The sequence below is a fragment of the Pongo abelii genome, chromosome 16, assembly GCF_028885655.2.
Source record: "Pongo abelii isolate AG06213 chromosome 16, NHGRI_mPonAbe1-v2.0_pri, whole genome shotgun sequence".
Lineage (NCBI taxonomy): Eukaryota > Metazoa > Chordata > Mammalia > Primates > Hominidae > Pongo > Pongo abelii.
Window position 1 is genome coordinate 51603473 of NC_072001.2, and position 24052 is coordinate 51627524.

A 24052-nucleotide genomic window follows, 5' to 3' on the forward strand; every position below is an offset into this window, starting at 1 on the left:
GCAAGGATTCACTAAGTCAGTAGTACAAGGTCAGCCCCCCAGGCACTTAGACCAGTATTCACCACCCCACTGAGCCTTCTCTTCATAAGGGCTGCAAAAAGATATGGAGTTATGCAACACCAGAGAACCACAAGGAAATGGCCCATGTTAGGGACACCAAATGACCGTCTTCTCCATTGTTTCTGTATCCTCTCTTCTGTTACAATGTTTTCTGTTTCCTCTGTTGACTTTCTAGTACGGCTCATTCCACTGGGAAATTTCCTAGTCTGCCTTGCCCTGGGGACATGGGGTGAGAGACGCTAGGAGGAAAAGTAAATGTTGGGACTATGAGCCAAGAAGATAGTTTGTTGAGGAAAAATGGTCCAGCCACGCCTGTCACAAACACATATGTACACACACACACAGATTCTATGTATAAATGTACTGTGTGTGTGTGTGTGTGTGTGTGTGTGTGTTTTCCCACCTAATTCTTTCTTGGTGAAAAACTTCACTAGGGTTTGAAGTTGGATTGGAGATACCCAATTGTCTTTGTTGGACCTTTCTAGTTAGTTATTATCCTCACAGACTTAAAGTCAGGAAGCCTAGATATGTCTCCCAACCTTTTTTTTTAACCAGACACATAGCATGTCTTCTTCATCAAGGCATCTCTTCCTAGCTTCCACCCTTTCTGGGTCTCCAGCTCCTCATCTGCACACACCACGTAGGTGCACCGCTGCACAGTCAGAGCTGCAAATCAGAGCTGACACAGGAGGCCAGGCCAGACTGTCCCTCTCACGTCTTCCCTGTGCCAAGCAGCGCTCTGGTTAGCATGAGGTATTGGGGGGATTCTTAGACATGGAATCTGGGGTGTGTTTCTTTTTTATTTTTAGCCTTGTATTTTGAAATAATTTTTGATGTTCAAAAAATTGTAATAGTACAAAGGATACCCATATACTCTATTTACCAATTGTTACCATTTTGCCTTGCTTGCTAATTAATCATTCTCTCTCTCCTCTCATATATATGAATGCACACCACACACACACACACACACACACACACACACACACACCCCAATATAGAAGATTCCTATCAAAACAGCAACAAACCCATAGATAATGAAAACTTTCATGTGCAGGAGGATGGCTGTGGCTGCATAGGATCTGCATAAGGGCTCCCCCTTGTCCTCCCACACTCAGCTAAGTTGGAATGGCTCTCCTAAGCCAGCAAACATGTCTGCCAGGTAGGTTATAACCCCTTGGAAGCAAGTACATAGTGAGGAAAGGCAGGGCTGTCTTCCTCTATCAAAATATGCTATTTAGAATTTTCAAGGTTTGGCCAGACTGTGGACTATTTGGAATATGAGCTCTCAAAGAATAGGGAATAAGTTGCAGACTCAAGTGGATTAGGACAGATATTTAAATGTGTTGGGGAAAATTGAGTTTCTGTATTGTATTTTAAAGTCATCTGTTTTAGCCACATTTACTTTGATGTGTAAGGTAAATTGTTCAAAGGAAAATCCCTTTAGATACGTTTATAATTCTAAGAGAGTCTCACAGTCCTTTTATACTGGTTGAGTTAATTTGTACAATAAATCAGTCAAAACATAGTGAGAGGGTTAATTTTAACTATATTGATGGGTGAAATTAGTATCTTATGTAGTTGTCATTTGAAGTGAACTGTTTTCCACATATACATTTTAACAAATGTAGTTTCCCAAAACAAGCATTTATAATCACAATTCAATAGTCCTTAGAAGAATTAAAACAAACCTTAGAATATTTTTGGCAAACAGATTTACACAGAAACTGGACAATAACAAAACATATACTTAAATGTTAAGATAATTAGTATATAAATATCTGCTGTCTTTTATCTATCTAAACAAAGGCTGTAACTAACATAGTGCTTTGATTTTTTAGAGTGTGTTGCTTCTTAGTCTCTAAAGTTTGTTACTTAAAGAATAACTCATGGGCCTCTTGTTTTAATTTTAAACAAAGCTGAATTAAAGACATTTGGAGATTTTAAACATGTATTTATATAAGTGGCTTATATGTGCAAGATTCTATTCTAGACACCTTAACATGTCCTGGAGAAGCAGACATCCCCATTTTAGAAATAAAATCCTAAGATTTAGGAAGGCTAAGTAACTTGTCCCAAATCACACTACTTATGAGCAGCAGTCTTGGGATTGGGACCCAGTTCTTTCTGACTCTAAAGCTCATTAATTTCTGCTATGCGCCCTTTGTCTTCCTTGTCAGGACTGCGACTGTTAGATAAACAGCCCATGTCTCCTGAGGCAATGTAATTCATTCCAGGTGAACCTGCAGACATGGGTAGCAGCAACTTGGGATAGCATTAGCCATCTTGTCTTGGGAACATAATCCATGAGAAATGCTTTCTTCCCTACACACCATGTGTGGCTCTCTGTGGCTGCCTCCATTCTTCTCAACATGGAGTCTCCACCAACTGCCATGGATGTGTCCCTTCCTCCTCAGGCTGGGATAATAGGTTTCCATAATCCACCCACACTTGAAAAGCCTCCTTAATATGTGGGAGCAAGAAGTGGATGTTACTGCTTTATTTCTGAATGTTCTCTCTACAGATCCAACCTCTTGAATCTCATACAGCTTAAAGGATGTAATTTCTTTTTTTCTTTTCAACAATTTCTTGTCATACTTTCAACTTCCAGCTTCTTTGTCAATAATCTTTTCCCTCCTGGATTCCTACTGTAAGTATTTTATCTGTCTTAAGAATCTCTTCGTCTCTTCTAATAAACAGGAATATTCAGTGTTTCTTAAGGCTTGAAGTCTTATCTTCAAGCTCAGTCCCTCCATGACTGGTGATTGCCTTATGCACAAAAGCAAACACAACACAAACAAGGTTACTAGGGTAATTTTCTCTGTGTGTTCAGAGTTTAAATATATGATCATGGCTTCCTTTGGAAATGTCAACTAAAAATAGAAATAGGCAATCAATAATAGGAAATACAACACATAAAGAAGATATGAGAGATGAGATTGAGGATGTTTGTAAAGAGAATTTCAAAAACTGCAAAGATTTAAAAGACTGTAAAAGGCAAGAAGCAAGAAACCCTTATTAACTCCTTAAACTGAAAGATAACCTATTTGTCAAAGAAAGAAAGGCTGCCTTGAACATCTCACTCCCTAAGGATTCATAAGACTGGAAGGTGGAAGAGGAAGCTGAAGATGATGACATGTCGGGCTGTTAGTCCATGGGACACGTGGACTCCTTCCACAGGCAGGTGTTACTGAAAGGTTTGCAGGATCACCTGGATGCCTGCTGAGAGCTCACTCACTCCCGTGACTCACTGTCTGGCCTGCTGGAAATAGGTGCAAGTGGATGCATGGTACATGTGAGAGAATCCCTATGATATCCAAGGTAAAGTGATATGATGGCTGTGAAAGCACTTATGGCAGGCTCCAAAAGAAACGCATCACACCCAAGCAGGAGAAAGTGGGGTCCAAGAAAGCTTCTGACAAGTCACTGAAATTTAACTCCAAAAGATAAAAAAGCACAATGCCTTTCAACTAACAAATAAACCCATAGATTCAAGGCAGGCACTGCAGACGTTCAGGAAATACCCAGCAGACACAGAGAAAGCAAATTGCTGAGTTCCATCTACAAAGAATTTAATATCACATATGTCACGATGGAAAACAACACATGATCTCTTTCTTGATTTGAACCAATAAAACCGTAGTATATCACCAAAGAGGTTAAGAAAATGTGACATGTCCTTTTGAATTATAAGTTCCAGAAGAGTAAATAAATTACATTTTAAAAATTAATAATTGCCTGTTTACTACTAAATTCATCATGCAAAGACTTTGAGTGAGTGTCCTATTAAACTGTCCAAGTATTTAATAAAATACCCTTCTTTGGAAACTTATGTATATTAGTATATTAAAAATATTTTAAACTTATTTTAATACACTTCTCAAAATTCCAACAAGAAAATATGTGGCAAACATTCAACACCCACAGAACAGCAGTTTAGGAAATGGCAGTGTAATTGTATGAAAGCATCTGAATGCATAAAAATATGGGAAATATTTAAATATCTTTTGAAAGGCTTGAAGTTATAGTAATTTATAATAATAATTTACAATGATAAACATTCGACAAACCTCTGAAGGAAAATGAACTGATCAGTATCTGTTGTGTGTAGAAAATAAAGGCACAGACTGTTTTTTGCCTGACATTGTTGGAATCCCCAGGAAAAACTGAATGGATCTTTTGTCACTCAGGCATGTCGTAGTCCTCAGCGACTGATTTTCATTACAGTCATCCATAGCTTAATGACAGGAATACATTCGGAGAAATGTATCATTAGGCAATTTCCGTGATGTGGTGTGAGCATCATAGAGTGTTCTTACACAAACCTAGATAGCATAGCCTACTCCACACCTAGGCCATCTGGTCTAGCCTACTGCTCCTCAGCTACAAACCTGTACAGCAAGCATGTTACTGTACTAAATACAGGAGGTAATTGTAACACAATGGTGTTTTTATATCTAAACATATGAAAGGTACAGTAAAATGCAGAATAAAAGATAAACAGTGGTGTAGCTATATGGGGCACTTAACCCTATCAACACTGTACACTTAAGTTATACTATATTTATCTTTAAAATTGTCTTTTTTCAATAATAATAAATAAGGTTTCAATAATAAACCTTAATTTACTGTAGCTTTTTTACTTTACACACTTAACTTTTTGACTCTTATAATAACATAAAATGCAAACACATTGTGTAGCTGTACAAAAATGTTTTCTGTCTTTATATCCTTATTCTATAAGCTTTTTCTATTTTTCTTTTTTTAACTTTTTAAACTTTTTTGTTAAAAATGAAAATACAAACACACACATTAACCCAGACCTACACAAGGTCAGGATCATCAATTTCACTGTCTTCCACTGCCACATCTTGTCCCACTGGAAGGTCTTCAAGGGCATTAACAGGCACGGAGCTGTCATCTCCTGTGATAACAACAATGCCTTCTTGTGGAATTCCTCCTGAAGATCTGCCTGAGGCTGTTTTACATTTAACTTTTTAAAAAATAAGTATAAGGAATAAACTTTAAAATAAGGACAAAAATATAGTAAATAAGCTGGTAGCATAGTCATTTATTATCACTGAAGTATTATGTACTGTACATAACTGTATATGCTACTCTATGACTGGTAGTAAGTATAGTAGGTTTGTTTATACTAGCATCACCACAAACACATGAGTAAGGCATTGCACTACAATGCTATGACAGATATGATGTAAATAGGCATAGGAATTTTTCGGCTCTATTATAATCTTATGGGACCACTGAGGTATATGTGATTCATCTTTGAAGCATCATTGTGTGGTTTGTGACTGTACTTAAAAAAGTACATTTTTGTGATTAACTTGAATGCTAATTCTATATAGAGCATATAGAATGGACTCAATTCAGTAACATATTGATATGTGAGTGAATCAAATGCATAGTTTTATGCCCAATTGGCATCTGAAGTTATTATGTGAAGAATATGCTTGAAAAGAAAAAGCATGGAGATCTTTTGAAGGCCATTCACTGGTGACAGCCCTTAACATTACATTAAATTGACTCTATTCATCCAGTGAATGCTTAAATCAATAGCCAAGTCATGAAGCTTTATGATGTATGCCTTTTGGCAAAACTAACTTTTGATAAGTGTACCTGGCAATTAGATTATTCCTGGGGAGGGGAGCCAGGGAGCCAGAACTTGCTTGTTATTTGCATGAGTTAATGGTGTCATGGAATTCCAGGATATAAATCATATTATTAGTTCCCCAACGGTTTATCATTGTTGCTATGTACACTAACTTATCAGAAAATTCTGAGTGAGACATCTTTCCTGAGGGCTTTACGTGGCAGAAGAATGAGACTGAACAGTCAGCACAGGCTCTCTCTCTGGCAGGAAAAACTCTTTCCCTAAGTTGGTCCAGCATTTGCCTCCAGTCTAATGTTCTGTGGGTTCCAGTTAAGTCAGTTTCACAAAGGAGATGGCAAAGGAGAAAGAGGCCCAGAAATGGGCAAAGGAACCCCAAGCTGAGGGCAATGTGGTTCCTCCATGTTCCACAAACAGAGCAGATGCTGTGTTCCTGACCTGTTTGGAACGGAGCACTGGATGTTAATGAAAAAGTTAAGTTAAAAAGGCAATGGCATGCATCAGTTCTAAACAATTCTACTTTAACCAAAAATGTATAATGTAAATTTATTTACCATGATTTTAACTGCTTTGTATTCATTGTATTTGTTCTTTCTTCCCAAATTTTTTTGCCTTCTCTGGTATTAAGAAACATTTTATGTAACTTCATTTTATCTTCTCTTAAATATCAACTATACTTCTTTTTTTAAAAAATTAAATGGTTGACCTGGAGTTTGCAATACTCCATTAAAACTAATCAAAGCCTACATTCAAAAAACACTACAGCACTTCAAATAGAGTGAAGGTCCCAATTCCTCCCTCCTGTCACTTATGAGATTGCTGTTCTTCATTTCACTTACCCATTAGATATATTCACCCACTACATTGCCACAATTTTTAATTTAAGAGAACAGCTTGCTTTTTGATCAATTAAAAATAAGAAAAATAAAAGATTTCAATTTACTTTCATTTATTCCTTCTCTGATGTTTTCCTTTCTTTATGTAGATTCACATTTCTGACTATATCAATTTCCTTCTCCCTAAAGAACATACTTTAACACTTCTTGTAGGACAGTCTGCTGGCAAGGAATTCCCTCAGTTTTTGTTTTCCTGAGAAAGTCTTTATTGCACCTTCACTTGTAAAGGATAATTTCGCTAGATATAAAACTCTAAATAGAGGTAGAGCAAGATGGCTGAATAGAAGCCTCCACCAATCATCCTCCCCACAGGAACACCAAATTTAACAACTTTCTACACAAAAAAGAACCTTCATAAGAACCAAAAATCAGGTGAGTGATCACAGTACCTGGTTTTAACTTCATATCACTGAAAGAGGCACTGAGGAGGGTAGGAAAGACCATCTTGAATTGCCATTGCCACCCCTCCCCAATTCTTCAGTAATGGCCACATGGCACAGAAGAGAGAATCTGTACACTTGCGAGAAGAAGAGCACAGTGATTGTGGAATTTTGCATTGGAACTCAGTGCTGCCAACACCAGGCAGAACTCAGCTGAGACCCACAGAGAGAACATTTAGACCACCCCTAACCAGAAGGGAATCACCCACCCCAGCAGCTGGAACTTGAGGTTCAGCAACCCTCACCACCACAGGCTAAAGTGCTATGGGATCCTAGGTAAACTTGAAAGGCAACATAGGTCACAGGGACTGCAAATTCTAGGCAACTCTTAGGGCTGGGCTTGAAGCCAGTGGACTTGGAGGTTATGCAACCTAGTGACATACCAGCTGGTGCAGCTAACAGAGTACTTGCATGACCTCTGCCCCAACCCCAGGCAGGGTAGCTCACAACAATGAAAGTGACTGCTCCCTTCTGCCTGAGGAGAAGAGAGGGAAAGGTGAAAAAGACTTTGTCTTGCATCTTGAACATCAGCTTAGCCACAGAAGGATAGGGCACCAGGCAGAGTCATGAGGCCCCCATTCCAGGCCTTAGCTCCCAAACAACATTTCTAGACATATCCTGGGCCAAAAGGGAACCCACCACCTTGAAAGGAAGGATCCAGTTCTGGCAGGATTCATTATCTGCTGACTAAAGAACCCTTGGGCCCTGAATAATTAGCAGTGGTAACCAGGTAGTACATGCTATGAGCCTTGAGTGAGACTCTGAGATGTGCTGGTTCCAGGTGTAACCCAGCATATTCACAGCTGTGATGCCTATGAGAACAGACTCCTTCTGCTTGAGAAAAAAAGATGGAAGAATACAGGGAACTTTGTCTTGCAGCTTAGGTACCAGCTTGGCCACAGTGGGGAGAGTACCAAGCAGGCTCTTCGGATCCCCAATTCCAGGCCTCGGCTCTTAGATGTCATTTCTGGTTCTTCCTGGGCCAGAGGGGGCCCACTGCCATGAAGGGTGAGTCCCAGACCTGGAAGCATTCACCACAAGAACCTTTGGGCCTTAAGTGAATATTGGTGGTACCCTGCAGTACTCCCCCAGGAACCTGTGGTGGTGGTAGACACAAGGAGAGAGTCCTCTGCCTGGGGAAAGTGGAGGGAAGAGTGGGAAGGGTTTTGTCTTATGGTTTTGGTGCCAGCTTAGCTGCAATAGAATAGAGAACCAGGTAGATTTCTAAGGTCTCTGACTCCAGGACAGCATCTCTGGACTTGTCAGGACCCTGGGGAACTTACCACCCTAAAGGGAAATGCACAAGACTGGCTGGCTTGGCTACCTCCTGATGGTAGAGCCCTAGGGCCTTGAGCGAACATAACCAGGTAGTGGCTATGGTAGGTCTTGGGCAAGACCCATTTTTGTGCCAGCTTCAGGTCTGACCCAGCACAGTCCCAGTGGTGGCGGCCAAAGGAGTCCTTTTGTCACCCCTCCCCCAGCTCCAGGCAGCTCAGCACAGACAGGGAAACTTTGTTTGTTTAGGAGAAAGTAAGGGAAGAGAACAAGAGTATTTGCCTAATAATCCAGACAATTCTTTTGGATCTTATCAAAGACCACTAAGGCAGTACCTCTACAATTCTACAAGAACCTCAGCATTATTGGCCCTAAGGTGCCCTCTAATGCAGATATGGCTGCAGTGACCAAAAACTTAGATCACAACATCCAAATCTCTTTGAATACCTAGAAAGCCTTCATAAGAAGAACAAGTACAAACAAGTCTAAACTATGAAGACTGTAATAAATACCTAACTCTTCAATGCCCAAATACCAATGACACATTCACAAACATCAAGACCATCCAGGAAAATATGACTTCACCAAACAAACTACTTAGGCACCAGAGGCCAATCCAGGAGAGACAGAGATATGTGGCCTTTCACAGAGAATTTAAAATAGCTGTTTTGAGGAAACTCAAAGAAATTCAAGATAAAACAGAGAAGAAATTTAGAATCCTATCAGATAAATTTTACAAAGAAATTGACATAATTAAAGAGAAGCAAGAAGAAATTCTGGGATTGAAAAATGCAATTGACATCCTGACAAATGCATCTGAATCTCTTTTTTTTTTTTTTGAGACAGAGTTTGGCTCTTGTCACCCAGGCTGGAGTGCAGAGGCATGATCTCAGCTCACTGCAACCTCCATCTCCCAGGTTCAAGCAATTCTCCTGCCTCAGCCTCCTGAGTAGCTGGGATTACAGACAACCACCACCATGCCCAGTTAATTTTTGTATTTTTAGTAGAGACAGGGTTTCACCATGTTGACCAGGCTGGTCTCAAACTCCTGACCTCAGGTGATCCACCTGCCTCGGCCTCCCAAAGTGCTGGGATTACAGGTGTGAGCCACTGCACCCAGACCAGAGTGTCTTAATAACAGAATTGATCAAACAGAAGAAATAATTAGTGAGCTTGAAGACAGGCTGTTTGAAAATACACAGTCCGAGAAGACAAAAGAGAAAAGAATGAAGCACACCTACAGGATCTAGGAAATATCTTCAAAAGAGCAAAGCTAAGAGTTATTGGCCTTAAAAAGGAGGTGGGGGGTGGGTAGAAAGCTTATTCAAAGGGATAATAACAGAGGACTTCCCACATCTAGAGAAATATATCAATATTCAAGTACAAGAAGGCTGTAGAACACCAAGCAGATTTAACCCAAAGAAGAATACCTCAAGGCATTTAATAATCAAACTCCCAAAGGTGAAGGATAAAGAAAAGATTTTAAAAGCAGCATGAGAAAAGAAACAAGTAACATACAATGGAGCTCCAATATGCCTGGCAGCAGACTTTTCAGTGGAAACTTTATAGGCCAGGATAGAGTGGCATGACATATTTAAGGTGCTGAAGGAAAAAAAACTTTTATTCTAGAATAGTATATCTGGTAAAAACATCCTTCAAACATGAGGGCGAAATAAAGACTTTCCTAGACAAACAAATGCTGAGAGATTTCATCAACATCAGACCTGTCCTATAATAAATGCTAAAGGGAGTTCTTCAATCAGAAAGAAAAGGATGCTGAGGAACAATAAGAAATCATCTGAAGATACAAAACCCAGAGGTAATAGTGAATACTCAGAAAAACACAGAATGTTATAAAACTGTAATTGTTGTATGTAAACTACTTAAACCTTGAGTAGAGTGTTGAAAAGATGAACCAATCAAAAATAATAACTACAAAAACTTTTAAAGACATGGATAGTACAATAAGATATAAATAGAAAAAACAAAAAGTTTAAAAGCTAGGCGATAAAGTACAGAATTTTTATTAGATTTCCTTCTGCTTGTTTGTTTATGCAATCAGTTTTAAGTTGTCATCAGTATAAAATATTGGTTTATAAGATATTATCTGCAAGCCTCATGGTAACCGCAAATCTAAAAACATACAATGCATTCACAAAAGATAAAAATCAAGAAATTAAAATATACTACTAGAGAAAATTACCTTCACTAAAAGGAAGACAAGAAGGAAGAAGAGATGACCACACAACAACCAGAAAACTAATAATAAAATGACAAAAGTCCCTATTTATCAACAACAACATTGAATATAAATGGACTAAACCTCCAGTGAAAAGATATAGAGTGGCTGAATGGATGAAAAAACAAGGCCCAATGATCTGTTGCTTACAAGAATCACACTTCACCTATAAAGACACACACAGACTGAAAATAAACGGAGGGAAAACATACTCTATGCCAATGGAAACAAAAAAAAGCAGGAGTAGCTATACTTATATAAGACAAAATAGACTTTAAGACAAAAACTATAAAAAGAGACATAGAATGTCATTATGATAAAGGAATCATTCAGCAAGAGATTATAAGTATTATAAATATACATGCACCCAACACTGGAGCACCTAGATATATAAAGCAAATATTATCTGAGCTAAAGAGAAAGAAAGGCCCCAATACAATAACAACTAAAGACTTCAGCACTCCAATTTCAGCATTGGATAGATCACCCGGACAGAAGTTCAACAAAGAAACATCAGACTTAATCTGAACTATAGACCAAATGGATCTAATAGATATTTGCAGAACATTTCACCCAAAAGCTGCAGAATACACATTCTTCTCCTGGGGACACGGATAATTTTCAAGAATAGACCATATGTCCATATGTTCAGCCACAAAACAAGTCTTAAAGCATTCAAAAAATTGAAATAATATCAAGTATCTTCTCTGACCACAATCAAATAAAACTAGAAATCAATAACAAGAGGAATTTTGGAAACTATACAAACATGGAAATTAAATAATATGCTCCTGAATGACCAGTGGGTCAATGACGAGATTAAGAAGAAAATTGAAAAATATTTTGAAACAAATGATAATGGAAACACAACATACCAAAACCTATGGGATACAGCAAAAGCAGTACCAGAAGGGAAGTTTATTGCTGTAAGTGCCTACATCAAAAAAAGAGAAAAACTTCAAAAAACAACAACAAACCAACAAAAAGAAACACCTGACTGCATCTTCAAGAACTAGAAAAGCATGAGAAAATAAGCCCAAAGTTAGAAGAAGAAATTAAATAATAAAGATCAGAGCAAAAATAAATGAAATTAAATGAAGAAAACAAAAGACCAATGAAACAAAAAGTTTTTTAAAAAGATAAACAAAAGTGACAAAACTTTAGTCAGACTAGATAAGAAAAAAAGACAGAAGAATCTAATAAATTAAATCAAGCCAGGCATGGTGGCTCATACCTGTAATCCCAGCACTTTGGGAGGCTGAGGCAGGTGGATCACCTGAGGTCAGGAGTCCAAGATCAGCCTGGCCAACATGGTGAAACTCTGTCTCTACTAACAAACAATACAAAAATTAGCCAGGTGTGGTGTCACACGCCTGTAGTTCCAGCTACTTGGGAGGCAGAGACTTGAGAATTACTTGAACCCAGGAGGCAGAGGTTGCAGTGAGCCAAGACCCTGCCACTGCATTCTAGCCTGGGCAACAGAGCCAGAACCTATCTTTAAAAAAAATAATTAAATCAGAGATGAAAAGGAGACATTATAACCAATACCACAGTAATTCAAGGGATCATTAGAGGCTACTGTGAGCAATTATATGCCAATAAATTGGAAAATCTAGAAAAAAATGGATAAATTCCTAGACACATACAACCTACCAAGACTGAACCATGAAGAAATCCAAATCCTGAACAGACCAATAAAAAGTAATGAGATCAAAGCTGTAATAAAAATCTCCCAGCAGGGGAACAACACATACTAAGGCCTACTGGGGGATGGGGCAGAGGGAGGGAGAGCATTAGGAAAAATAGCTAATACACACTGGGCTTAATATTTTGGATGATGTGTTGATAGGTGCAGCAAACCACCATGGCACACATTTACCTATGTAACAAACCTGCACATCCTGCACATGTACCCCAAAACTTAACATTAAAATTAAAATTACAGTTAAAAAAATCTCCCAGCGAAGAAAACCCAGGAAATGATGGCTTCACTGCTGAATTTTACCAAATATTTAAAGAACGAATAGCAATCCAACCCAAACTATTCTGAAAAACAGAGTGGAGGGAATACTTTCAAACTCATTCTATAAGGCCAGTTTTACCCTGATACCAAAACCAGACAAAAATACATCAAAAAGAGAGACAGAGACAGAGAGAGAGAGAGAGAACGAGAGAGAGAGAATAGTATCTCTGATGAATACCAATGCAAAAATTCTCAACAAAATACTAGTAAACCAAATTCAACAATATATTAAAAAGATCATTCACCATGACGAAGTGGGACTTATCCCAGGGATGCAAGGATGGCTCACCATATGCAAATCAATCAATGTGATACATCATATCAACAGAATGAAGGACAAAAAAAATGAGTATTTCATTAATGCTGAGAAAGCATTTTATAAAATTCAACATCCCTTCGTGATAAAAGCCCTTAAAAAACTGGATATAGAAGGAATATACCTCAACAGAATGACAGCAATATATGACAGACCCACAGCTAGTATAGTGAATGGGGAAAAACTGAAAGCCTTTCCTCTAAGATCTGGAACATGACAACAATGCCCACTTTCACCACTGTTATTCGATGTAGCACTGGAAGTCCTACCTAGAGCAATCAGACAAGAGAAAGAAATACAGGGTATCCAAATCAGAAAGAGAGAAGTCAAATTATCCTTGTTTGCAGATGATATGATCATATTTGGAAAAACCTAAATAGTCTACCAAAAAACTATTAGAACTGATAAACAAATTTATTAAAGTTGTAGGGTACAAAATCAACACACAAAAATCAGTAGCATTTCTATATGTCAAGAGTGAACAACCTGAAAAAGAAATCAAGAAATGAACCCTATTTACAGTAACTACCAATAAAATTAAATAGCTAGGAATTAACTTAACCAAAGAAGTTAAAGATCTGTACAATGAAAACTATAAAACATTGATCAAAGAAATTAAAGAGGACACCAAAAAATGGAAAGATATTCCATGTTCATGGATTAGAAGAATCATCATTAAAATGTCCATACTACCCAAAGCAATCTAAAGATTCAATGCAATCTCTATCAAAATACCAATGACATTTCTCACAGAAATAGAAAAAAGTTATAAAATTTATATGAAACCACAAAAGACCTAGAATAGTCAAAGCTAACCCAGAACAGAACAAAACTGGAGGAATCATATTACTTGACTTCAAATTATACCACCAAGCTATAGTAACCAAAACAGCATGGGACTGGCTTAAAAACAGACACATAGACTAATGGAGCAGAATAGAGAACCCAGAAACAAATCGATACATCTGCAATGAATTCATTTTTGACAAAGGTGCCAAGAACATAAATTGTGGAAAGGGCAGTCTCTTCAATAAATGGTGCTGGAAATACTAAATATCCATATGCAGAAGAATGAAACTAGACTCCTCTATCTCTGGCCAGATCCAAAAATCAAACCAAAATGGATTAAATACTTAAATCTAATACCTCATATTATGAAACTACTATAAGAAAACATTAGAGAAACTAGGACATTGGACTGGGCAAAGATTTCTTTAGTAATACCCCACAAGCACAGGCAACCAAAGCAAAAATGGACAAATGGGATCAGATCAAGTTAAAAAGCTTTTGCATGGTGAAGGGAACAATTAACAAAGTGAAGAAACAACCGACAGAATGGGAGAAAATATTTGCAAACTATTCATCTCACAAGGGATTTATAACCAGAATATATAAGTAGTGCAAACAAATCTATAGGAAAAAAAATCTAATAAACTAATTAAAAATGGGCAAAAGATCTGACTAGACATTTCTCAAAAGAAGACATACAAATGGCAAACATTTATATGAAAAGGTGCTCGATATCATTGATCATCAGAGAAATGAAAATCAAAATTATAATGAGATACCATCTTATCCCAATTAAAATGGCTTTTATCCAAAAGACAGACAATAGTCAATTCTGGTGAGGATGTGGAGAAAGGGGAACCTCATAGAGTGTTGGTGGGGATGTAAATTAATATAGGCACTATGGAGAACAGTTTGGAGGTTCCTGAAAGAATTGAAAATAGAGCTACCATATGATCCAGCAATCCAACTCGTAGGTATATACACAAAAGAAAGGGAATCAGTATATCAAAGTGATATCTACAGTCTCATGTTTATTGAAGCACTGTTCACAATAGCCAATATTTGGAAGCAACCTAAATGTCTGTCAACAGATGAATGGACAAAGAAAATGTGATACTTATTTGCAATGGAGTACTATTTGGCCATGAAAAAAGAAAGAGATCCCATCATTTGCAACAACATGGATGAAACTCGAGGTCTTTATGTTAAGTGAAAGAAGCCAGGCACAGAAAGACAAACTTCTCATGCTCTCATTTATTTGTGAGTACCAAAAATTTTTTAAATTGAACTCATGGAGAGTAGAATGATGGTTACCAGAGGCTGGGAAGGGCCACCAAGGAGTGGTGGGAGGGAAGTGGAGATGGTTAATGGGTATATAAAATACTTTAAAAAGAATGAGTAAGATCTAGTATTTGATAGCACAACATGGTGATGTAATAATTTAATCGTAAATTTAAAAATAACTAAAGAATATAACTGGATTGTTTGTAACACAAAGGATAAATGCTTGAGGTGGAAACCCATATACCCAGATGTGATTATTACACATATATGCCTGTATCAAAATATCCCAAACACCCCATAAATATATATGCCTACTATGTACCCACAAAAATTAAAAGTTAAAAAAGAAAAAGAACTCCAGGTTGCTGAAGATTTTTTCTTCCATCACTTTAAAAACTTCGTGTTCTTCTTGCATAATTTCTGATGAGAAGCCTACTGTAATTTTTATCCTTGTTCCTCTGTAGATGAGGTGGGGTTTTTTTTGTTTTTTTTTTTACTCTGGCTTCTTGCCAGATTTTCTCTTTGTCGCAGTTTGACTATAATATGTGTAAGTGTACCCTTTTGTTATTTATCCTGCTTGTTATTTTCTGAGCTTCGGAACCTGTTGTTTGATGTCCCTCTGGTATTCCTGATTGCACGTATACACATCTTGATACTGTCCCACAGATTTTAGATGTTCTGTTCTGGTTGGGTGTTTTTTTCTTGTTTTTTTTGTTTGTTTGTTTTTTATCCTGGTCCTTTAAAAGTATATTGACTTTTGCATTCTTCTTCTTTTTTCTCTTTCCATTTCAGTTTGGGAAGTTTCCACTGCCATATCTTCAAGCTCATTGATTCTTTGGATGTGTCCATCTGCATGTCCGTTTTCAATCTTGCTTTTAACACAGGAGATACATTAAATCAGCATAAAAAGACAGTAGAATTTTTTACACCATATTTAAATCTAGAATTGTGCATTGTAAAGAGGGAATTTAGTTTGGGAAATCTAATATTAGAATAAGGAGACTCAAAAGAACCACTCATTCTGCCTTAGATTGAGCAAGAAAGGTAAAATTATAACACTCTGAAAAGCAAAAATTAAATTTTCAAATAAAGCAGACTCCATGGTGGAGGCACCATGTTTTACTGGATGTGACACACAGTTCACATTTCCTGGGGTGTAGAGAAAGTAGTTGTATGTTAAAAAACATGCACTTGACTCTATTCCACAGGGGATTAAGCAAAAGACAAGTCAGAAACAAACTTGGCCATTAATGAAAAACAGTGGGGATAGTGAATCCTTATCACAACCCACTAACATTGATAAGAAATGTTAATTTACTTTCAATAGAAAATAAAACTGTCTTTGGTTCTGATTAAACATGGTCTTTAAATGTTTCCAGAAAAGACAATGAGGGAGATCTTTTAAAAGAGCCTGATTTGCAAGTGATCTGGAAGTCTTGTGTTCACTGTTGGCAAGGATACCAGTTGTATATAGATTCAAGAATTCCATTGGTGGGCACTTAATATCTCATGATAGAGAAAAACAAAATACTTTTGTATTAAAGAGAAAAACATCCTTTTATAACTAGAAAAGGAGCAAGAAGATTCTTAGAGTAGATATGTCTTTAAAATTTACCTGAAATTGAGTTTGAGACCAGCCTGGCCAATATGTCGAAACCCTGTCTATACTAAAAATATGAAAATTAGCCAGGCATGGTGTCAGGCGCCTGTAATCCCAGCTACTTGGGAGGCTGAGGCAGGAGAATCGCTTGAACCCAGGAGGCAGAGGTTGCAGTGAGCCGAGATTGCACCACCGCACTCCAGCCTGTGTGACAAAGCAAGACTGTCTCAAAAAAAAAAAAATTACCTGAAATCTATATTTCTTTATTACTTTTTTAGGCTACAATGTGAAATGATAGATGGAAATGGATAATTTTATGGTTAGAAAAGTGAAAAAGTTTATGGTCATCAAAAATCTCTCAGGTAAAGCAGAAGCTGAGTGTGCTAAGAATGTAAATTTAAGCTATCTATAGGTCTCAAAGCCCTAATCCAACTAAAATGACTTGGAATGATATGTTCTCCTCAAGCTTAGAGAAAGAACCAAGTCATAAATAAGCCATAACTGTTAACAGCTATGGGTTACTACAAAAAGTAGAACTTAAAAACCAGTGGCCAGGTGGGGTGGCTTATACCTGTAATCAGTGCTTTGGGATGCCAAGGTGGGAGGATCACTTGAGGTTAGGAATTCAAAATCAGCCTGGACAACGCAGTGAAATCCCATCTCTAAAAAGTTTTTTTAAAGTACCTGAACATGGTGCTGTATGCTTGTAATCACAGCTACTCAGAATGGTGAGGTAGGAGGATTCCTCGAGGCCAGGAGTTTGAGGTTACAGTGAGCTATGATCATGACACTGCACTCCAGCCTGGATGACAGAGTGAGTCCCCAACTCCAAAAAAAAAATTTTTAAGCTAGACAATTCATACTTGTATCTAAGGCTAAATTTCTTCTGTCTACTAGATAAATACCATTAACAAGCAAACCTTTTTTATCTTTAAAAAGCAAATTAAAGTCTCTATCAGTATTTTTCTCCAGCCCGTTTCTCTGGAAAACTCCTAGAAAGAGCGATCTGTACCTGCCATCTCCACTCCTCCTCTCATTCTCTCAATGCCACTATGCCCATAAATAGCTCTTATCAAAGTTGTCAACAATTTCAGTGTTTTCAAATCCAATGGTCAGTCCTCAATCATCCAACCCATTCTACTCAATCTCTCAGTCCTCATGAAACACTTTCTTCACTTAGTTTTCAGGATGCTACACTTTCTGGGTTTCCTCCTCCATCACTGTCTACTCCTTCTCAGAAATATCGGCTGGTTCATCCTCATCTTTCTGACTGCGGTATCAAGAGCTCAATCTTAGACTCTCATCCTTCCTCTATTTATATTTGCTTACCAGATGATCTCATTCAGCCTCATTTCTATGCTGACAACTCCCAATTGAAATTTCTCCAGCCCTGTTCACTCACCAGAACTGCATATCTAAAGCTCCTTTTGGACAGCAATAGACATTTCAAATTTAACATGAGCAACACCAAATTCTTGATTTCACTACTACCTCCCCTGCCCCTGGAAAAAAAAGAATTGCTCATTCCATAGTCTTCCTCTCCTCAGTAAATGACAGCTTCATTCTCCAAGATTCTCAGGGCAAGCATCCCGGTCATTATTGATTTCTCTCTTTATCTAATATCACAGGAATACATAAGAAATTCCTATAAGCTTATCTTCAAACTATATGTAGATTACCACTTCTTTTCTCCAACTCCTCCATTACCATACTAATCCAATCCACGACAATCCAAGGGTACTGCCATAGCCTCCTCTCAGGTCTAGCTCCCACCTCCCATCTTTGCTTCCCTGTATTGGATTCTTCTCCCAGCAGCTGGAATGATCCTTCTGAAAAGTAATTTAAAGTATATTATTTCCCATTATTAAATATAAGGTCTCAGTCTGAATAAGACTAAAATCTTTAGCAGGGCCTACAAGACCCTATACGAACTTGCCCTTATCTCACCTCTACTATTTTCCCCTTCACTCACTTCACTGTTGTCACACAGGCCTCCTTGCTGTTTCTCAAACAAACCAAGTGCACTTCTACCCCAGGGCCTTTACACTTGCTGGTCTCTCTGCCTGGAAAGTGCTGCTCCATATACCCACAGGACTCTTCTCTCTCATTTTTTTCAGGTCCCTGTTCAAATGCCACTGATATGGTTTGGCTCTGCATCCCCACCCAAATCTCATGTTGGATTGTAATTCCCAATGTCTGGGGAGGGACGTGATTGGATTGTAGGGGAAGATTTCCCCCATGCTGTTCTCATGATAGTGAGGGAGTTCTCACAAGATCTGATGGTTTAAAAGTATGTGGCACTTCCCCCTTTGCTCTCTACCTCCTGCCACCGTGTGAAGAAGGTGCTTGCTTCCTCTTCACCTTCTGCCATAATTGTAAGTTTCCTGAGGCCTCTTCCTATTAAGCCTGCAGAACTGTAGTCAATTAAACTTCTTTTCTTCATAAATTACCCAGTCTCAGGTAGTTCTTTATAGCAGTGCGAAAACTCACGAATGCAGCCACCTTATCATAAAAGCCTTCCTTGACTACCCTACAAAATACGTATTACACATTCACACACATAATCAGCTGTCCTGCCCAACATTGCTGTTTTATTATAGTTATGACTACTTTTCATGTTACCTATTTCAAATTTAAATTTAGTTGTCTATTTCCCCCAACTAGAATGAAAACTCTGTGAGAGCAGAGACTTTGTCAATATCCCCAATGTCTAGAACTCTGCCTGTGACATAGTTAAGTACAGAACACATTTTTTAAAGAAATGAACAAGCAGAGTAACTAGGAAGGCTTATGCATTCCAACCATAAATGCAAACCCAAGACAGTAAAGGAAATGTTTCCAAGTGATTGCAATCTGAAAGGGAAGTTTTTCTTGGCCATCCATGCAATTTTTGCAATTTTAGTATATGAGTGTGGAATCTTATGTCATGGGCCATCAACCTCAGGAAAAATTAAAATAAACTTCATGCCACAAAGAAGCAAAAAGCAATAATTAAGGGCTAGAAAAAGGATTAGACAATTAGTCACCACTTGCTCTGCCAGAGTGGTTGAGAGCATAGTTTGGGAATGAGACAGATTTGGGTTTGAGTCCTCACTGCTGTGCACCACCTCTACTACCTTGAGCAAGTTAGTTACTTGCTTTCCCTGTATCTGAGCTTTCTGATCTGCAAAAAGTGTCTAAAATCTTCCAGAGTTGTTGTAAGAATTCTGCTGGCTTTATTAATTTATTTTTTAATACATTATCATACTATTACTCAATTAGCCATCAGTACCTTTCACTAAATAACACAGCAGTTATATACACACCTCCCCCAGCAGAATTCTCTAAGGGGTAAGGGCCTGTTTACTGGCTTTACTCATGAGATTCTTCACTCTCTGGTCAAATAGGTGTGTCAGCAAAGGAATCTACACATAATTACCATTAAGGAATTCATTAATTCAAGACTTACTGAGAATTGTATAAAGAGTTGTTGAGAAAAACTGAACCCACACTCAAATGAAATCTCTATTCAATGAACTATACGTACATGTTTGGAATGAGTTTCCTTCATGCTTCCTATTCTCCAGTGCTAAGAAGCAGGCAACAAGTCTTTGCAGTGAGGCTAGGGGAGTGATTTACATGCTGACTGGTTAGAGTTTCTCCCTTGTGGATTCCATGATGCTCTTGCTCTGTATTACCTGATTGATCTGTGTTGGGATATTTTTTCACTTTGTTTCAGTGCCCCTATTACTAATCTTATTTCTAGCTTATGCACTTGCTCAAGGTCTTCTCTGAGCCTTAAGTCTACTTATTAATCCCAAGAGTGGCTAAGTAATACAAAAGTTCGTAACAATCCTTTTCCCCTTTATTCATTCAAGAGATACGTTAAAAAAAAAAAAAAGTATAAAAACTGTGACAGACCTGGTGCCAAGGTTACAGATAGCAAGATGAGCACAGTACCTGACCTCTGGCAGCTGGAGTCTAATGAAGAGCACAGACATTTAACATATCCATTAAGAACTATAATGAGTAAATTACAGTGTTTCCAAGAAAGGCATCACACTCAGACTTAAAATACCAGGAAATTGAGGAGTTACATTCAAGGGAATGTTTTTCAAGCCTTTTGACCATGACCTACACTAAGAAATATGATTTATATTCTATACTTTTTTTCTATCTTGGTGGTAAATACCTACTGCATTGATTTTATGACCCTTTGATTAGTGATAGCTGCAGTTTGAGAAACACTCATCTAAAACTAAAGATAAATATCAGTTAGCCATCTCTGGGGTAGAGTAGGAATTGAGGGTAGCAGACACATGTTCCAGGCAAAAAACCATTATGCCCAAGGTCCCTGAAGTGACTGCATGTTAACTCATTTCCTCTTATCCCTAGTGCTGTGATTATGATCAATTGGCAACCAGCTTCCATCTTCCTTCTAGGGTGTCTTCCTAAGCTGCAGAGACTGGTAAGTAAAAACTACATTTCCCATACTCCCTTGCAGCTGGGTTCTACATTTAAAATAGCAAGTTATCTGCAGTTGCAAGATGAGGAAGCTGGAACTGAGTCAGATGCAAATTTACTGTGGATGTTAGGGGTTATAGCTGGAATCAAGGTCTTAAAGACATAGCTTCTACAAGATAGTGGCCAAGAACTGTTCTGCTGTCTAGTCACCAGCTTTGGCTACTGAGAGGTAGTTGTGTCCATGCTAGCAGCAGCTTCCCTGCTGATACGGTTTGGCTGTGTCCCCACCGAAATCTAATCTTGAATTGTAATCCCCATAATCCCCACGTGTCTAGGGAGACACCTGGTGGGAGGTGATTGGATCATGGGGGTGGTTATCCCATGCTGTTCTCCTGATAATGAGTGAGCTCTGACGAGATCTGATGGTTTTATAAGGGGCTCTTCCCCCTTCACTCCTCACTCTTCTCTTTCCTGCCATTGTGAACAGGGTACTTGCTTCCCTTTCACCTTCCGCCATAATTGTAAGTTGCCTGAGGCCTCCCCAGCCATGTGGAACTGACAGTCAATTAAACATCTCTCTTTCATAGATTACCTAGTCTTGTGTATTTCGTTATAGCAGTGTGAGAATGGACTAATAAACCGGCCCTCTGATTATGGCAGGATATTCTTAATCTTAATGGTGGCCTCTGATTCCTGCTCCCTTCCAAAGATTTTATAAGCACCCAATTCCCTGCATTAGATCCCTTTCTTCTAAAGAAAATACTTATGCTGTGTCTTGGGTCAGTATTCCTGGAAGCAGACTCTGAGATGAAGATTTATGTGCCTATGATTGATTAAGGAAGTGCTTCCAGGAAAAACCACTCAGGAGATGAGGGAGGTGGGACAGGAAAGGGAAAAAGTCAAGTGAGGGTGCAATTTTAGGCCCACCAAGCCAGATCCTTCAGAAGTGCTCTGGAGGGGAAATTACAGCTCAGAGGTTGTCCTAAATAGAGCGTAAGACAGCTGGGCTTTCAAACCCTCACGCTGTCGTTATTGGGTATGAACCATACTGTGGGGCGCAGCGGACGCCCTGTGCTTGCAGACAAAGTGGCTCCAGGAACCCGAGGGCAGTCCTCTGGAGAGGTGTGGGTGGTTAAAAGTAAAGACCTACAGAAAATGGGGGAAGGACACACAGAAATATTAAAAGTGATCTGTGGGGACGGAGGAGGAACACGGAGGACAGGGTGTTCTGCTGTTGGAATATTTCTGTTATTTGCACCAAACCTTAACAGATACAATCAGCAACAGAAGTTCACAAGTTATTGGTTACAAATTTATGCTCACTGGCATGTAGATTATAATTACATGCACTAATAATGCTATCCGAGTTGAATCTGCAATTGAAATGTTTCCAAAATTCTCATCATACATGTGATTATTATTAAGCAAAGGCCTAGATTCAGCACTTTGGGTTTTAAATTTTTTTTACCACATGTATAGGATTTTGTTAAAATGTGTTGACATTTTTTTCTTAATCATAGACATACAGCAAGAAAAAACAAAACAATAAAAAATTGACATTGGCAGTTATTAAGGGATCTTGGCATCCTATCACATAATGGGAGGAGGTAGCTATATGAATCTCAAACGCCAACTTACCAAGCAGATATGCTACTAGGTCCCCCGTGGCTTCCCCTGTGAATGTGTAAAGAAGTATTTCTTCCAAAAAAGATACTGGAATAATTTTATTTTGTGTTTATTTCAGAATCTAGTGAGGACTTACTGTTACATAATACACTTATTTCTCCCAGAACGTTTTTACTTATTTAAGTCATCATTTGACAAGCATGGTTTGCCACAGCTGATTAACAAACCATTAGTAATTCCCTTCTCTTCTCCTAATCTTTATTTTTAAAACTGAGTAAAATTGGATAAAATATGTAATTTTTATATGTCAGGGATTTAAAATATATAATTATGTAATTGATAGTGAAGATAACTGAAATTCTCTTTTATTTTCTGGTGAAACTTCACATCAAGTCTTTTGTTGGAAAAGATGTGAATTACAGCAAAAACATCAAGTGGGATTATATTAATATATATCAAGAATATAATTTGAATATAACCCAGTATTTTGGATTTAGGTACTAATGTCTTGGTTACTTTTGGTAACATAATTAGAAAAAGTTAGCAGGCTACTTCTATCTAAGTATCCTAGATCATTAATGCTTGGCTCTTATTGTTAAGATCTATAGACCTAAAAATCTTAAATAAAATATTAGCAAATGAAATACGGAAGAATATTAAAGGAATGAAACCCCATGGTCATAGAATGGTTTCTTTCTTTTTTTTTTTTTTTGACACAGAGTCTCACTCTGTCACCCTGGCTGGAGTGCAATGGCACGATCTCGGCTCACTGCAACCTCTGCCTCCCAGGTTCAAGCAATTCTCCTGCCTCAGCCTCCGAAGTAGCTGGGATTACAGGCACATGCCACCACACCTGGCTAATTTTTGCATTTTTAGTACAGACAGGGTTTCACCATGTCGGTCAGACTGGTCTTGACCTCCTGACCTCATGATCCACCCGCCTAGGCCTCCCAAAGTGCAGAGATTACAGGCGTGAGCCACCACGCCTGGCTGGAATGGTTTCTTTTAAACATTCAAAAATAGTTTAATATCAAAAAATCTATCAATATAATTCATCACATTGATCAAAGGAAAAAAGACATTTCAATCATCTTGATTACTAAAAATTCATTTGGTAAAATTTAGCATTTACTAATAAAATAGGAATCAAATAAATTTATGTAAAATGGTCTTTAAAATTGTTTCTGTTGGGCATGGTGGCTCATGCCTGTAATCCCAGCACTTTGGGAGGCCAAGGCAGCCAGATCACCTGAGGTCAGGAGTTCAAGACCAGCCTGACCAACATGGAGAAACCCCGTCTCTACTAAAAATGCAAAATTAGCAAGGCGTGGTAGTGCATGCCTGTAATCCCAGCTACTCGGGAGGTTGAGGAAGGAGAATCGCTTAAACCTGGGAGGCAGAGGTCCAGGTGAGCCGAAATCACACCATTGCA

The 24052-nt window shown here is 38.2% G+C and overlaps 1 protein-coding gene across 4 annotated transcripts in view; it reads right to left on the minus strand.

The window, feature by feature from the left end:
* Positions 1–24052, minus strand: part of CEP152 (centrosomal protein 152) — a 147037-nt gene that overhangs the window by 13194 nt on the left and 109791 nt on the right. The window contains exon 28 of one of the 4 annotated variants that reach the window (XM_054531441.2): positions 15402–15819. The exons of 2 other annotated variants lie outside the window; for them this stretch is intronic. The gene's annotated coding sequence lies outside the window, so the exon portion shown is untranslated. Of the gene's footprint in view, positions 1–15401; positions 15824–24052 lie in introns of those variants that run through there. One more of the 4 variants, XM_054531440.2, reaches the window with a different exon arrangement.